Genomic DNA, 16,924 nt, shown 5'->3' on the forward strand with positions numbered 1-16,924 from the left:
GACAGGCAATCCATGCATTGGCATCTGAATGTCCCAGTTTCTGCAGCTGCTTCTTTACATGCTTTGCCCTATTCCACATTTGACCTGCGCTTTGGATGATGTTTGTTTTTCACATGTACTCCTATTGTGCAATGTCTCTGTATGCATCTTCCCTTGCACATCATCATGTTGGAGGGGGGTCTGTGACACCTGTTGGAACCTTACTTGTGGCACCACATGTGCACTGTGTCTGCCGTTCTTCCTATTTAGGCACTGATCTTGAGTCTAAACATGTGTCTTCTGCACGAGTCAGCCTCAGTGGCCTTTGGCCATGGTACTCTTTCGAATTGTCATGTGTTGGCTACAGGTGCACAATGTACATGTGCAATATTTTGGGCTAATGCATACTCACACTGGGCAGTGCGTGTGTGAATAGTTGCTAAATAAGTAGAATGTTGTTTGTAAATACTATTGATGGTCAGTCACACAATGAGGCTTGGGGTGTCAACAGCTGTGATGCCAGTGTGAGGTGATGTTACACTTGGTTCAGGTCCCAGGATGGCATCACATGTCAGCTCAGGAAGGACTTTTCCCATGTGGCACAAGGTCTAAGCAAATTAAACATGTCCAGGTCTGGGTTTGGGTGGCAGGGTGTGTAAATGAGCTGTGATGCATCATCAGCTATCCTGTTGTCAGGCAGTCAATCATCATTGTGTCGCTCATAAATGATTTTTGCCTTGACTGTTGCTTGTTTCCTACTATACATGATGCGTAGTGTCTCTCACAATTGGCCACAACTAGACTTATCATTGTGCAGTGTTCAGTGTCATGTAACTCATGATGCATGCCATGTTGAGGAATGAAGCCAAATGATTTGTAGCTCATATGTCTGATGTGTACAGGTGACTGATATGTTTTTATTCTTCTCCTTGCCCACAGCATCATCATCTGAATCTGGAGGAGACACAGGCGCGGACCAGGCAGAGGGACACACTGACAGTGCCACCTGCTTTGAGTAGTCAGAGGGAGGCAGTGGCACGAGGGTGATGAGAGTCTGCAGGCCGGACGACATGTGACTGACACATCTTACCATGCCGACAACTCCGAGTCAGACTCTCAGGAGGAGGGGGAATTTGCAGCAATGGTCATTTCATCATCTTTGGCTGGCCTCCCCTCCTCCAGTACTATCTCCACCCTCCCAGTCGTTTGTGTCCCTAGGGTCAGTACTAGCCCCCGTGTCTCCTTTGTTCCCGGCACCGCAGCCCCTGCCCCTGTGTCCCCTGCTGCCCTCAGTGCTGAGACTGTGGACCTACTCTGGCAGATTGCAGTAGGTCAGACATCCATGCTAACTGTCCTCCATGGACATACAAAACTGATTATACAGTTGGTGTCATTCATGGAGGGCATGTCATCGGCCATGTCTGATCTACGTCGGAGTGTGGCGGCCATAGAGTCAACACTGATGGCAGCAATGTACACCCAGCAGCATCAGTCTCCCCCCCATCCTTCAGGCCTATCCACCTCTGCCTCTCCCATACCTACACAACATACACGCAGACGCCACAGGTCACACACACCCAGCACACCCACACGGCAGAAAAAGCTCAAAGCTCCACGCACCCAATCTCAAGGGGATGTAGGCACACCCACAGGGAGAGGGGACACAAAACACACGCATCCACACACCCAGGAGTACAGACTCACAGCCCTCTACCTCCACCCCCAATGTGTCCCCGGGTTCAGGTGATAGTTTTTCCGCACTGGCTGAGGTGTGCAGCCAGGTTTTCGAAGCTACTTTCGGCGATGCACCAGCCAGTGTGGATAAATCCACTACACCTGCACCCACTCTGCCTGTCCTTCCCTCTCCTGTCCATGCGGTGCCGGAGGATTCCACAGATGGTGCCCCCATAGTTTCCACTGCGGATTAAACGCCATGTGCAGACAAGTTTGGGTGTGATCACACCCATGGAGGCACAAACTGTTGCTCAGACTTTTTTGGACTGGCCATTGGCCTTTAATGAGCAAGGACTCTTATTTGCTTTTCTGTTTTGGAGCAGCTGAATAAAGCAATTATTTCATTTTCTGAAGTAGAGTTTGTGTGATAATGGCTGTGACTGCTGTGTGCCTGGGAGCTGGTGTGATGTTCGAATTTAGGTATGTTAACATGTGTCAATCTCCTAATGGTAATGAGGTTAACAATGGTATGTTGTTATGTAACAGCTGGGCACTGGTGGGAACTGGTGGCCAGTGGTGGGGGTGTTAGCCACACACACACGCTGATGCTGGGCACTGCTGGGCACTGGTAAGCACTGGTGGGGGTGTTAGCCACACACATTCTGATGCTGGGCACTGCTGGGCACTGGTGGGGGGTGTTAGCCACACACACACACTCTGATGCTGGGCACTGGTGGGAACTGGTGGGGGTGTTGGCCACACACACACTCTGATGCTGGGCACTGCTGGGTACTGCTGGGCACTGGCGGGCACTGGTGGGGGTGTTAGCCACACACACACTCTGATGCTGGGCACTGCTGGGCACTGGGGGGTGTTAGCCACACACACACTCTGATGCTGGGCACTGCTGGGCACTGTTGGGCACTGGTGGGCACTGGTGGGCACTGGTGGGGGAGTTAGCCACACACACACACTCTGATGCTGGGCACTGGTGGGCACTGGTGGGGGTGTTGGCCACACACACACTCTGAAGCTGGGCACTGCTGGTCACTGCTGGTCACTGCTGGGCACTGGTGGGGGTGTTAGCCACACACACACTCTGATGCTGGGCACTGCTGGGCACTGGTGGGGGGTGTTAGCCACACACACACACTCTGATGCTGGGCACTGGTGGGCACTGGTGGGGGTGTTAGCCACACACACACTCTGATGCTGGGCACTGGTGGGCACTGGTGGGGGTGTTGGCCACACACACTCTGATGCTGGGCACTGGTGGGCACTGGTGGGGGTGTTAGCCACACACACACTCTGGTGCTGGGCACTGCTGGGCACTGGTGGGGGGTGTTAGCCACACGCACACACTCTGATGCTGGGCACTGGTGGGCACTGGTGGGGGTGTTAGCCACACACACACTCTGATGCTGGGCACTGCTGGGCACTGCTGGGCACTGGTTGGCACTGGTGGGGGTGTTAGCCACACACACACTCTGATGCTGGGCACTGCTGGGCACTGTTGGGCACTGGTGGGCACTGGTGGGGGTGTTAGCCACACACACACACTCTGATGCTGGGCACTGCTGGGCACTGGTGGGCGCTGGTGGGGGTGTTAGCCACACACACACTCTGATGCTGGGCACTGGTGGGCACTGGTGGGGGTGTTGGCCACACACACACTCTGATGCTGGGCACTGGTGGGCACTGGTGGGGGTGTTAGCCACACACACACTCTGATGCTGGGCACTGCTGGGCACTGGTGGGGGGTGTTAGCTACACACACACTCTGATACTGGGCACTGCTGGGCACTGGTGGGCACTGGTGGGGGGTGTTAGCTACACACACACTCTGATACTGGGCACTGGTGGGCACTGGTGGGGGTGTTGGCCACACACACACTCTGATGCTGGGCACTGCCGGGCACTGGTGGGGGTGTTAGCCACACACACACTCTGATGCTGGGCACTGGTGGGCACTGCCGGGCACTGGTGGGCACCGGTGAGGGTGTTAGCCACACAAACACTCTGATGCTGGGCACTGCTGGGCACTGCTGGGCACTGGTGGGGGTGTTAGCCACACACACACTCTGATGCTGGGCACTGCTGGGCAGTGCTGGGCACTGGTGGGCACTGGTGGGGGTGTTAGTCACACACACACTCTGATGCTGGGCACTGGTGGGCACTGGTGGGGGGTGTTAGCCACACACACCCACACTCTGAAGGGGGGACATGGTGGGCACTGGTGGGGGTGTTGGCCACACACACACTCTGATGCTGGGCACTGATGGGCACTGCTGGGCACTGGTGGGCACTGGAGGGGCTGTTAGCCACACACACACACTGATGCTGGGCACTGCTGGGCACTGCTGGACACTGGTGGGGGTGTTAGCCACACACACACTCTGATGCTGGACACGGCTGGGCACTGGTGGGCACTGGTGGGGGTGTTAGCCACACACACACTCTGATGCTGGGCACTGGTGGGCACTGGTGGGGGTGTTGGCCACACACACACTCTGATGCTGGGCAGGGCTGGGCACTGGTGGGGGGTGTTAGCCACACGCACACTCTGATGCTGGGCACTGGTGGGCACTGCTGGGCACTGGTGGGCACTGGTGGGGGTGTTAGCCACACTCACACTCTGATGCTGGGCCCTGCTGGGCACTGCTGGGTACTGGTGGGCACTGGCGGGGGTGTTAGCCACACACACACTCTGATGCTAGGCACTGCTGGGCACTGGTTGGCACTGGTGGGGGTGTTAGCCACACACACACTCTGATGCTGGGCACTGGTGGGGGTGTTAGCCACACACATACTCTGATGCTGGGCACTGCTGGGCACTGGTGGGCACTGGTGGGGGTGTTAGCCACACACACACTCTGATGCTGGGCACTGCTGGGCACTGGTGGGGGTGTTAGCCACACACACACTCTGATGCTGGGCACTGCTGGGCACTGGTGGGCACTGGTGGGGGTGTTAGCCACACACACACTCTGATGCTGGGCACTGGTGGGCACTTGGGGGGGTGTTAGCCACACACACACTCTGATTCTGGGCACTGGTGAGTGGGTGTTCTACACACCACTTACACTTACAATCACATAGCAGACGTATGTACCACACGTCTATTGCACTGGTGTAGTACGGTGACCTAGCGTACCCCGTGGTCGATGATGTAGGTATGGCCTGTCTCCGTATTGCAATGGTGTTGTGCGGTGACCTCGCGTAACCCGTGGTCGATGACGTAGGTGCGCCTGTCTCCGTATTGCAATGGTGTTGTGCGGTGACCTAGAGTACCCCGTGGTCGATGACGTAGGTGCGGCCTGTCTCCGTATTGCAATGGTGTTGTGCGGTGACCTCGCGTACCCCGTGGTCGATGACGTAGGTGCGGCCTGTCTCCGTATTGCACTGGTGTTGTGCGGTGACCTTGCGTACCCCGTGGTCAATGACGTAGGTGTGGCCTGTCTCCGTATTGCAATGGTGTTGTGCGGTGACCTCGCGTAACCCGTGGTCGATGACGTAGGTGCGCCTGTCTCCGTATTGCAATGGTGTTGTGCGGTGACCTAGAGTACCCCGTGGTCGATGACGTAGGTGCGGCCTGTCTCCGTATTGCAATGGTGTTGTGCGGTGACCTGCCGTACCCTGTGGTCAGTGACGTAGGTGCGGCCGGTCTCCGTATTACACTGGTGATGTGCGGGAGTGTGTGGCGCAACATGCCCAGACATTACAATCGTGCAATGGAGATGTGCGCGGGTTGCAACACGTAACAGGTATGTAGGACTTCGTTGTACTCACCTTCTGCGCCGTCTTCGGTTTCTAAGTACGAGGTGGTGGGCGTACAGGATAGGGATGAGACGGACGATGGCGTCCATGTCCTGCTTGTCACGTACCGGGGTGCGGGTAGTGCCGGAGTGTGGTTTTACGGTAGTTTTGAGCTCTCGTAGAAAAAGAGCCATACAGAGTGTGTAGAACACGGATCGTACTTCCTGGTTCGGGAGACGCGGTCTATTTACGTTCAGACGTAGCGTGGAGTATCAGCCGACTGCAAATCGCATGGACTTTCGATTTGTACAGCGTTTTTTACGTGGCGCACGGAGTGACGCATTAGCTTTTGATCGTACTTGCAGATTCGAACGGAAACGCCTTTAGGCACAATTCGTACGGGGAAACACGCTCCGATCCGCTAATCAGACCGCCTTTTCCCGGATTGGAATCGGCATGTCATCCTTCAGCCAAATGATTTAGTAACGCAATTGTATTAACAATGCTGTCACTTTGCGTTTGAGACGCAATTAGCAAGTCATCTATATGCTGCACCAGACCGGATTGTCAGGGCAGCAACAAGGATTCAAGACAATTTTTCAAGATCTGATTAAAGATTGATGGACTTTCTGTGTATCCCTGAATAACGTGATTCCAAATGTAAACATGCTCATCAAATTTAAACAAAAATAAGAATTTGCTGTCTGGATGCAATGGAATGGAGAAGAAGTCATGGCATAAATCAATTACAGTGAACCATCCTGCACTCCATGGTATCTGATACAGAATCACTGCTGGAGTTGGTACTACCGGGCAACATGGAATAACAGTTTTATTTATTTTTCGCAGGTCTTGAACTACCCTATATTTTCCGCTTGGTTTCTTTATGCCAATTATAGGTGAATTACATGGACTACTCATTATTTCTTTTAGAATACCTTGCTCAACCAATCGCTCAATTTCGGCAGCAACACCTGCTTTTATTTCCGGACTCATTTTGTACTGACGAGTATTTGGGAATACTGCACCTTCCTTCACTGACACCTTTATTGGATCAACATTTGCCATTAATCCTACTTCTTTTCCTGAAAAACTCCCATACATCAGGGTTTACAGTATCTTGAAGCTCTTCTGGTAAATCCTTTAGGGTCATCTTTTTAATTATAGTCTCCTGTTTTGCTAACATGACTTTATACACTGCATCTTCATCTAGAGTTTGAATCTTAACACCATTTGGTGTGCAAAAGATTGTGCAATTCATCTTACATAATAAATCCCTTCCTAGCAAGTTTACAGGGCTAGAGTCGCACACAACAAATGTGTGAGTCTCTTTAAAATTACCAATACAAACCTCAATTGATTCTGTGATAGGGGTCCTAATCTGTTTATTAGAAACGCCTACTACTTGGATCACTTCTCCCGAGAGGGGTAGGCTTGGGATGTCTGCTGTTCTCACAGTAGAACGGGTTGCACCAGTGTCCAACAAGAAGGTAATGTCATTTCCCTCAACCTTGACATCTATATAAGGACCTGACTGATCTACCGGTAAGGATGCGCCAAGTACGCATTCCTCTTCCCCTCTCTCAGGCACCGTCAGTATGCATCTCCAAAGAATGTGTCCTGCAAAAGAAACTGTGGTGTTAACTTATTTTTCTTACCACTTCCCTCCCGAAATCCGGTATCCACACTGTATTTGGCTTCACTCACAAAATCTGGCATAGGGGCAGGTGGTAAATGATTTTGTATTACCTGTTGCGGTTGTCTCATTGACACTTCATTCTGCATCTGCGGATTTTAATTTTTATTTTAGACATTATTATTCTGTATTAATTTACTATTGTTTTTCCAAGGCCCTAATTTTCCGCACCCGTGACAGGGAAACTTTTTCGTTGCCTCTTCTATGCTCATTCGGCTTCTAGGCTTGCCCCCACTACCTTCACCTTGACCTTCCCTCTTTCCTTAAATATTTGTTTGCTGACTTAACTGGAGTTCCTGTTGTTCTGCCAATTTTACTTGAGCCCACATTACTGTTTCTTCTAATTTCTTTCGCCTGTTAGCAATTTCATCTCCACAGTATTTTGCATTCTTGAGAATTTCATCGACAGGCTTTGCCTGCCAACACAACTTGTGCTCTTTAATCATTTAAGATATTTTTGGCTTTAGTCCGGACACAAAACGATATATAAAGTGTGTCATGTCCTTATTATCAATAATTTCCAACCCACTATACTGCTTGAACATCTGTAAAAGATGCTCATAATAGGTATGTACTGATTCATCCTTGTTTTGGGTTGTTCTATCTATTTTTATCCAATCTGTCTCTTTTGGGTGTACCTTTCCTTTTAGGTAAGATATTACCTGATTATACTTTTTCATTACATTATCTGACGGAGCTCCTGTTTTTGGATCTCTAGGGTATTCATCATTTGGCCAATCTATTGTAATTGTCCATAAATCTGCAGGAACAACTATATCAAACAAACCATCTAAATCTTTTAGCAGTACTTTTAAAACTTTCACATACCTTTCGACTTGCCTGTACTACTCTACATGTTTTTCTCTGAGTTTTGGGAAGTCATTTGTAAATGACAAAATATCCTGTCAGGACCATGGGACATGTACATAACCTCCTCCTTGCACTTCTCTCATTGGATACAACTTTTCAACCTTTTCTGTTTCTTTAATTAGATACTCAGGTGCAGTTCGATTTGCCTGGGCTTCCTCCTTTTTCTTTGTCCATCTAGATTTCCATCCATCTAAGTCTCCCCATTTGTGTAACAATGACAATAATTCTTTTATCTGCAGTTTTTGTCCTGACACATTCACTGTTTTCCAAATCATTGTCAGAAAATTCAGCTCTTAAGGTTTCTGTAATACCTTTTGATTTACCTATGTCAATTCCCATTTCTGAGGCCAAATTCATTCATTTCTCATGGAATATTTTTGTATTTCGGGTAATGCTTCTGCATATGAACAATAACTCTTCTTCATTAAAAAAATTCAATCTTTCTAATCCTACATTTCCAGCTACAAATTCCTCCAATTCTACCCTTAATTTAAAAATGTCTAATACCTTTGACTGTGATTTTGGCTTTTCTATATCTCGTGTCCATCTTTCTTTTTCTTCAGGAGTTACTACGGTAGCACTTCTCGTTGCTGTGGAGGTTTCAATCTGTACTTCCTTTGAGCATCCAGGAGTAATTTTCCTGATGTCGTCACCCACTGGTTCTCTTATAGGTAAATACATCAAGGGAATTAGTGACTCACATTCACTTGCCTGGGCATCAATTATTATATTTTTGTTCCTGGGGTGTACTATTGGCCTAGTCAGAACTGGAGTTTTGGGACCAGGTTGCTTTTCTCTATATAAGAGAACAACGGGACCAATAGTTACTGGTATCGTTAGGGCTTTATGACTTGTATTCAGTTGGATAATTTTCGGAATCAATTCATTACTGTAGTACCTTTTCCATTGTGGTCTCATGTATAATTTGTAGAATCAAGGTTGGTTTTAGGAATGGAGCACTAAGGGTAACTCTATTTAACTCTTCCTGATAAGGGGGTGGATTTTTCTTCAATAAATCCTCAAAATAATCATCTTCTGAATCGCCACTCTAGTCATTAAATGTTTCGTTTTCTCAGTACTTTTACTTCCGGTCAGTTCTTCTGTGGAAATTACAGGATATAATCCTTCCCCTAACATAGACTGTCTCCATTGTTTTATCTGCTTATCTCTTGTCTCCTTGGGAAATCTAGGGTAAAATGTACTAAAATTTCTATCACACTGAGGTCTGTCTCGTTCAAAAGCCTCAGTCTCACACTCTTCTAAAGCTTCTTACTGCGTTAATCTTGGTCTAGGGTCTAATTCATTCATGCAAGTTTGTAAATAGTGCAAAATTCTACCATTAAATGTACCATATTCTGGAAATGCCAATACACCATCATCTTTTGTGTACTCCATCCAATTTTCTAGCCATACACAATTATGGTAGCCTCTTTCTATCATCATGTATGATGCCAGCGGTTTTGGTGGTGGAATAATAATTACTTATCGCATCTTAATGGGTTTATACTTTTTAAAATAATTCTTAATTTTCCTGCAAAAAGTTGTTTTTCTCTTTTCTCCATACATGATACATGGTCTTCCTCTAATGCTCTGTTCTCAGGCATATAATTACCCCTGTCTATTAACACTGAAAATGTTCAATTATTGCAATTTAAATAATTGTTTCCTTTGCAAAAATGCTTCTCCAATACCTGCGCATCTTTTATTTTCAGTGACCAATCAATAATTGACTTACAAAACTAGTTAACCAATGCTTGTGCCGCTTTTCTATGATGTGAGTCTCACTTTCTGCACTCACCCCTCCTTTACAATTTTCTCATGACTACACACCCGCTTTTCAACCAATACCAGCGCGGCTCAAATGGCGTCAGTGCAGCACCCGCGACCGACCCCTCCTTTACAAGGTAATATGACAACTACATTTCCTCTGAATTTAAAATGTACATTTCATTAATTAATAACATAAAAACATTTGTTACTGTGCTTGATTAACAAGATTCAGAGAGAGAAGACAATTGCTTTCACGGCGAGTAAAACTTTTCTGTTTACCCTTCACACACTTCCAGTAAAACCTCTTCTGCTTACTCTTTACTGTAGCGAAAAAAAATGCTACTCCTTCAGACTTACCCTTTCTAGGTGATATAAGATCAAAGTTTCTCCAGCGAACTCCTTTGCTATCAATCACTCTTACTTTATACAAGAAATGATTCCTCACTAGTGCTTCAAGTGTTGTGCTTTGATCTAGGACCCTAATTCAATATTCCCGATTTATGCCCTCATGAGGTTATAATCAATAAAAATCCTGATAAAGGCATGAGAATCAGATCCATATTCAGTAATAGCCCATGAAGTCCACACCCCCGCATGGCTACTCCCATCGACTCCTAGAAAGCACAATGCGTTCTTTAAACAAACCAAGCCTCCAGCAGCCCGGGAAATCCCCCCTGCTTTTGTTTTGATTTGTACAAGAACTCCTGAAGTCCAGAAAGAACTGTTAGTTCTTAGTGACTTCTTATGTCCAACCTTACGTCAAACCCGGCACCTTCCAGGTATAAAATACCAACAGTTGCCTTAAGCAAACACACAGTGGATTGGAGCAGAGCGGCCATCTACTTGCCCGAGAGCCCAGCTGATGCGAGAGCCCACGGAAGCCGCCCCTCCAGTTTGACGCACTGAGAAAGACGCTGTCTTTTTCTCCAGCCGAGAAAATCCAGCTCCGGTGTTTCTAGCCTACCCTTGCGGGTTGCTGGGATATCGAGTCCTGAGGAAAGAGATACCAGCCCCCCACATTCTATTACCAAGGTACGGAGCTGACTAAACCCTTGAGAGCATTCTTGATGCAGATTCTTGGCAAAACTATTTTAAACAACTTAACTTAAACTGCTACTTACTCATCCCTTCCCATGTATTAGGCTTAGGTCAGGTACACCGGGGTAGGCTTAGTTAGAAGCACCAGTTGAGTACGTTAGGCAATGTATTTATGTATGTATATATTTTATCCATTTTAAAGTATCATATGGCTAAGAAACCATATCAATGCTTTTACAGTATTATTTCATAATACTACTTTTACTGTACGCACTTTACTTTACTTTAAGTATTGCAATTGTGGCAATTCATTTCTCTTGCATGAGAAAGAAGACTGCTCAATAAATGACACCTTTTATTGAAAACGCCTGTCTCTCTATTGCTCTGCATTCTGGTGAAACTAAGTATGCACCGCTGACTGAGTGAAATAACCCTCTATTGTTTTCACACGACTCTAGAGACATACTCTTATTCTGAGGGAGCAAAGTTGTCAAAGTTGTCGGAAACTGAATCCCTTCTTGTCTGAGTCAGGAGAGCTTGTCCCTCCCTATTCGTTCAAGAAAGTTTCCAGTGACCTCGGAGATAGCTGGCGCAAACCTTAATTAAGTTTAACATAGTCAGTAGAGACCTAGATGTCCTAAGTCCTACGTCTACACTGCTGTTTATGTTATTCCAATGCGCAGAGCCTATTGGGAAAATAGGAACTACACTACACAAGTTTTACCTAGCTATCTGCACTTACTTCATCAGGCCAGTAACCTCACTCATTTACCACCCGCTATTCAATCTCCTCAGGGAAATTCCAGACAACAGATAATAATACAAACAGATTTTGGTAAATACATACATCAATACGCAACTAACTACCTATCTTAACTAAACCCTAACCATCAATCTGCTACCAAAGTAATACTGATGGCACGGGATTACCAGTCCAGTTAATCATACTCACCTGGGCCCATAAACATTCACACTCTTAACCGGTAATCCAGTTTGACTTTCAGTCTATCAGAATTGTATTTCACCTTAGGACTTACACCTGTAACATGACTTACCAAATCCTTGTCACTTATGCTTTAAATCCTAAAACTAAGGATCAGGGAGTTAGAATAATAGGTAGCGATTTGACATTTACCTTCATGGAAATAACCACAGACTCAGGAGAACTTTTAAACACTTTATCTGTGCAATATTTTATGAGTCAAGGGCCACAATAGTGTGATCAGAAACTTTGCAAGTAGGAAAATAACTATTAAAACATAAATCTTGCAGAATTCTAAGAAAATGCATTTAAATATTGGTACCTGGCAAGGCTGAGAAAGGGAAATTGTACAAGGGCAAGCCACATGCATTATATTTACCTAGAATGGTGCGAAGACCAACCCTGGCCATGGGCTGGGACAAGAGAAGGGCTCCCGACTAATCTGGTGCCAATGGGACAGGACAGGTGCAGAGCAGGAAAGGTAACCTCCGGTAAGTGCAATGCCAGCGTCACACCCCTCTCTATGGCTATTCTCGGACACCAACTCTTCCGCACTAAAGTCCTGATTCTTCTGAAAGAGTGGTCGACTAGCACTCTGCTCTCGATTCTCCTTCAGCATACGTTGGGTCAGTGACAGGTCTGCGACAAGTCGTACAAACTAACTGACTAAGCCTACCTTAGTTATACCATTTCAGAGTGTGTACCACTCCTTACTGTTACAAATTCTATGTGTTCCCTTCATTTTATTGGTCAGAAAGACGAGGAGAGGTCATCACACCATACTAAGATGAGATAATTTCAATTTGATATAGTTGATCAATGTTCCCGCCCATAATTTACTTTGCCATGCTTTTTATTCCACCCAGCATTACTATTTCATTTTAATATACAATGTTTAACAAAGTTGCAAGTTGTCTTCCTTTTTCCCAGGTCATGGGGTGAGTTTCCCAGGCACATCGCGAGTAAGACAGTCTTTGGCAAGGTTTCAATTCCACTGCTTGAGGTCTTTCAGTGCTCCCAGCACATGCGCAGAGGGATTTCAATATGGCGATTCAAGTCACCCTTCAGGCCCAAATACTAGCTATTAGAAAGTGAAAGAGAGACACATTAGAATACAAATATAAATGAATGCACTGTATACCACTTATTTCTACTCTAACCACATTACTTTCATTTAACTATAGCATTAATAGTTAAGCAATACTCACAAGTTTTAGTTCGAGCAGGAGCATATGCATTAGTGTGTAAAGCATGAAGCGGCCATCTTGGCAGTAGTGCGCAGCTGTAAGAAATTCCCACCAAAAGCATAGATACGTCACACCACGTAGATGTGGCAGACGCATGCGCAGAAAGGTCCCCGGCTATATTAGAACACTCTGGTTACTGTTAGTAAAAACACATATGCAAGCTTTCCCTACATACTAGAAATGTCGTGTTGTGCGGTTTTAGTACTCTTCTGAAGGGCGCATAGATCTTATTTAAAAAGTTATCAATGTTCTTCTTGTGATACTATATAAATTTAGTTGTTAAGAAAATGTCCTTAGGATTCAAATACTGACTATGATTTTATTCAAGTGTGGGTGACAAACAGTTCCATGCAGTGATGTTTTTTGTCAATAACAATTTAATTATTGACCGATTGAAGTCTGGATTCCTTCTGCAGAAGGGAAGTGGAATTCCTCTTGGTTGCTATGACTGCCATAGGAGAATGGGACCAGGCAGGTAGCACCAGTAAATTTGATGGCAAAACTTGACTCCTTAAACCGCTGACGTCTCTTCGATAGGTGCGATCTCTGGCTAGGCATCAAGAATGATGAATGGGTTTCATTTTTGTGTAAAACAAAAAAAATTAAGAGTGTAAGGTATACATCTGAAAACAAACTCAAATGTGCCTCATCTATTTTTCTCGGTTTTCGCTTGAAAATCATAGCCTCTCACATTTTGCTGTGGTACAGGTAATAGGAGATTTTGGGATCTTACATTTTCAACATTATAGTAGAATATCGGAAGGATTGCTTTGTGCCTCGTAAATGTTATTTTACATAACAGCTATTCATGGTGACATAGAACGCAAAGGAGAATAAGACACACTGCCCACACATTCACTGGATGCAATGCAAAAACAGGGAATTTTGCACAGGATTGATACATTTTAAATTCATTAACAAGTAAAATGTTTTTGGATGATCAAAAGTCCTTTACAATGAAGTTACTAATGTGCAGGAAGAGGAGAGGGGTGAGGGAGAATCACAAAAACCCGTTGCTTGAGAGGAAAAGTTCCTCAGCAGTGAATCTTGAATACTTTCCAAACCTCAGATCACTTCCCAATCCCCAGGATAAATTGGGATCTTAATTCACAGATAATTGTACCGCCCAATCACTTCTATTTTATCACCGAGAATTTGGTAGATGGCTTCATTTTTGATCCAGAGAACATTATAATTAGAGAGAGCTGTAACCCAAGCATGACCCTGTAATAGCTGCTTAATTTATTCAGTTTCCCTCATTCAAAGCTCATTTAGTCTGCTAATTCAGTCCGGCGTTTTCCTGGAGTCTGTGTTTTGTATGCATGGTGTGTGTTCAGAGCATGTGCTGGGTCAGGTAAGCAAAGCATGGTTTGTGATAGAACTCTGCGTTGCCCTTGCCTTTGGTTGATTCTGGAATGAGCGTTTGGTGAAGTACTCGGTCCTCTGTCTCCTGAACCATGGTCAACCTCTTTTGGAAATCTTTAATGGAACTCCCCATCTTCTGCCAAACATTCTTTATAAAGAAGCATGCTAGTGTCATTCCTGAACTGTTTGAGAATAGTAAAGGCACATACGGGTTTATTTCCATACTTTAATAGGAGAGACAGGCTTAGTGAATGGATAGATGAACGGACCCCGAGTGCTTAATTTGAGCCGGTGGCAGCCCCTGGCACTCATTTTTGGGGACCGGGACTCTGCTTTAGACATTTATCGAGAGGAAAAGAGGTAGATATAAGCAAAACAGAAAGGCCATCACAAATGTACAAAACGGGAACCTGCAAGGAAGGAAGCTTAAGGGGCAAGGAGTGTCTGGTAGAGGATAAGAGAGGCATGAAGTGGATTTTGTACTGGACATCCTTGGTATTCGTCGCCGAAGCAAAACTCCAGGCACTTATTCTTTGACAAATTAAGCACTGGACCCCAATGAAATACAATGCATTAACATGATGTTGAGGCTCATTGGGCTGCACACAGGCTCCCGGTTAACTAACATTCATCCAGTGCTGCATGAAAATGATCAGCGCCATTGCGTAGATGGGGGTTTGCGTTTTCCGTGCTGCATTATGTCCTTTTTGCAGCGTTTAAAGTTGTAGCGAGCCATCCGGGTTCTCTCTTACAATGTTGTCGTTTGCATTCACGCCTCGGGCAGGCTCGTCCAGAGGTGGTAAAAGACTGGCGACCGCTCAGGGTCTTCCCGCCGCACCATGCTGGCGAAGTGGTGTAATCTTAATGAGCGCTGTGTAGGTCCTTGGTCTACCACACTCACCAGCGCTACAAAAGTGATGTTGGCACACTGCCCAAGTCAACCTTCGTGGCGGAGTAGCCGTGTGTGCTGCTTTGCGCTACGCTTGAGTTCCCTCCCAAACATATAGTAAAACTGGGCCAGGGAATTCTGTAATCTTGATCATCATCAACCCTTTCGTAATCTTGCAGCCCTGAGAATGAGTGAAGTTTGTGTGCAGGGCACACTGAACAGAGATTTAGCAATATGCACTTACAACTTTGGCAGAAAGGGATCTCGTGTGTGGAGTGATTAAGGCTTTTGCCCAGTATCACATATTGGGTTAACCTGTCAGGCCGAGAACTCAGGTTTTCTGTTTTTACTCACTGCATCTTGTGTGATTGTCCGGTGTTATATGGCAGATGAGTTTGGACAAAGTGCATGAGTGTAGAAATAAAACTGACTGACTAAGGGAGATAGAGGTAAACACCTAGATGCGAGCTCTGACTAAACATCCATCCTGTAAAAAGAAGGACCTGCGTGGGTAAATGGCTGAAGAGCTTCCAATCAAGCACTATGGTTGTTACGCACACTTGCCTATCTTTTTAGGTATCGTCTACCACTCTGCATGAGCTGTGCTGCGAGAGGTATTCTTTATTATTCAGTTGGCTTACAACTTGCCCACAACATACCATTTAAATTGCTGAGCTCCCATAGGCTTTCCTTCCTTTCTTGTATAGCACCTTCCTGAAGCATGAACCAAGTACAACAGATATATATATATATATATATTGTACTGGGGCACATTTGTTTTTGTTTAATGTATCATGACCTCAGGCCAAGGGCATTTGAGCGCTAAACACGAACACAGTACCGGGTACATTACACAAGGTGAGATTAATTTTTCGATTTGTCCAGTTATCAGGGGGTTGAGCCGACGTCAGGACTCAAACCTGGCTCCCCAGTTCCACAGTCAGCAGCTCTGATCATAACCCCACATCCTCCCTGACTGTGGGCTTCTCTCACCCAGCCCTCACTCTCCATCACCCTTGTTACCTGTTGATTCCTCCTTCTCCCGTCCTTCACGTTGAGTACCACCCTCAATCCCTACAGACCACTTTCATGCTTTTTGGCCCCATGTTGGTTTAAAAGACAACACAGGGGACAAAGACAGCAGGCTATATGGGAGCCAAGAAGGGTCTTGTGCAATCTAAACCCAGGCTCCCAAAAAGAATTAAACATTGTACTATCCCTTCGGTCCCCCTCGGGTGCTATTGTTCAGCTCCCATAATCACTCAGAGAATGCCATTGCCAAACAAAAACAAGCATTTGCTGTGCAATAGGTCTCGCATTAGGAAAGTTTGAACTATTGGTATTGTAAAAGAGAATTTTTTTATTTATGTGTTGGTTTTGAAAGTCGAGAAATTAATAACTTTTTTTCATTTACAATGCCAATACTTTTAACTTTTGCAAATGTGACACCTCCAGCATATGTAATGCAATATGTGTTTTATTTACGTGATTTAGATGTATTGATATTACAAATAACAATTGCTTTTATTTTTTTAAATAATTAATACTTAAATAAAAGTAGAGTGAGGGCCATAGAGTTAGTGAGGGCGATAGATAGAGTGAGGGCGATAGATAGAGTGAGGGCGATAGGTAGAGTGAGGGCGATAGGTAGAGTGAGG

Source organism: Lissotriton vulgaris, chromosome 2_2, assembly GCF_964263255.1.
Source record: "Lissotriton vulgaris chromosome 2_2, aLisVul1.2, whole genome shotgun sequence".
Classification (NCBI taxonomy): domain Eukaryota; kingdom Metazoa; phylum Chordata; class Amphibia; order Caudata; family Salamandridae; genus Lissotriton; species Lissotriton vulgaris.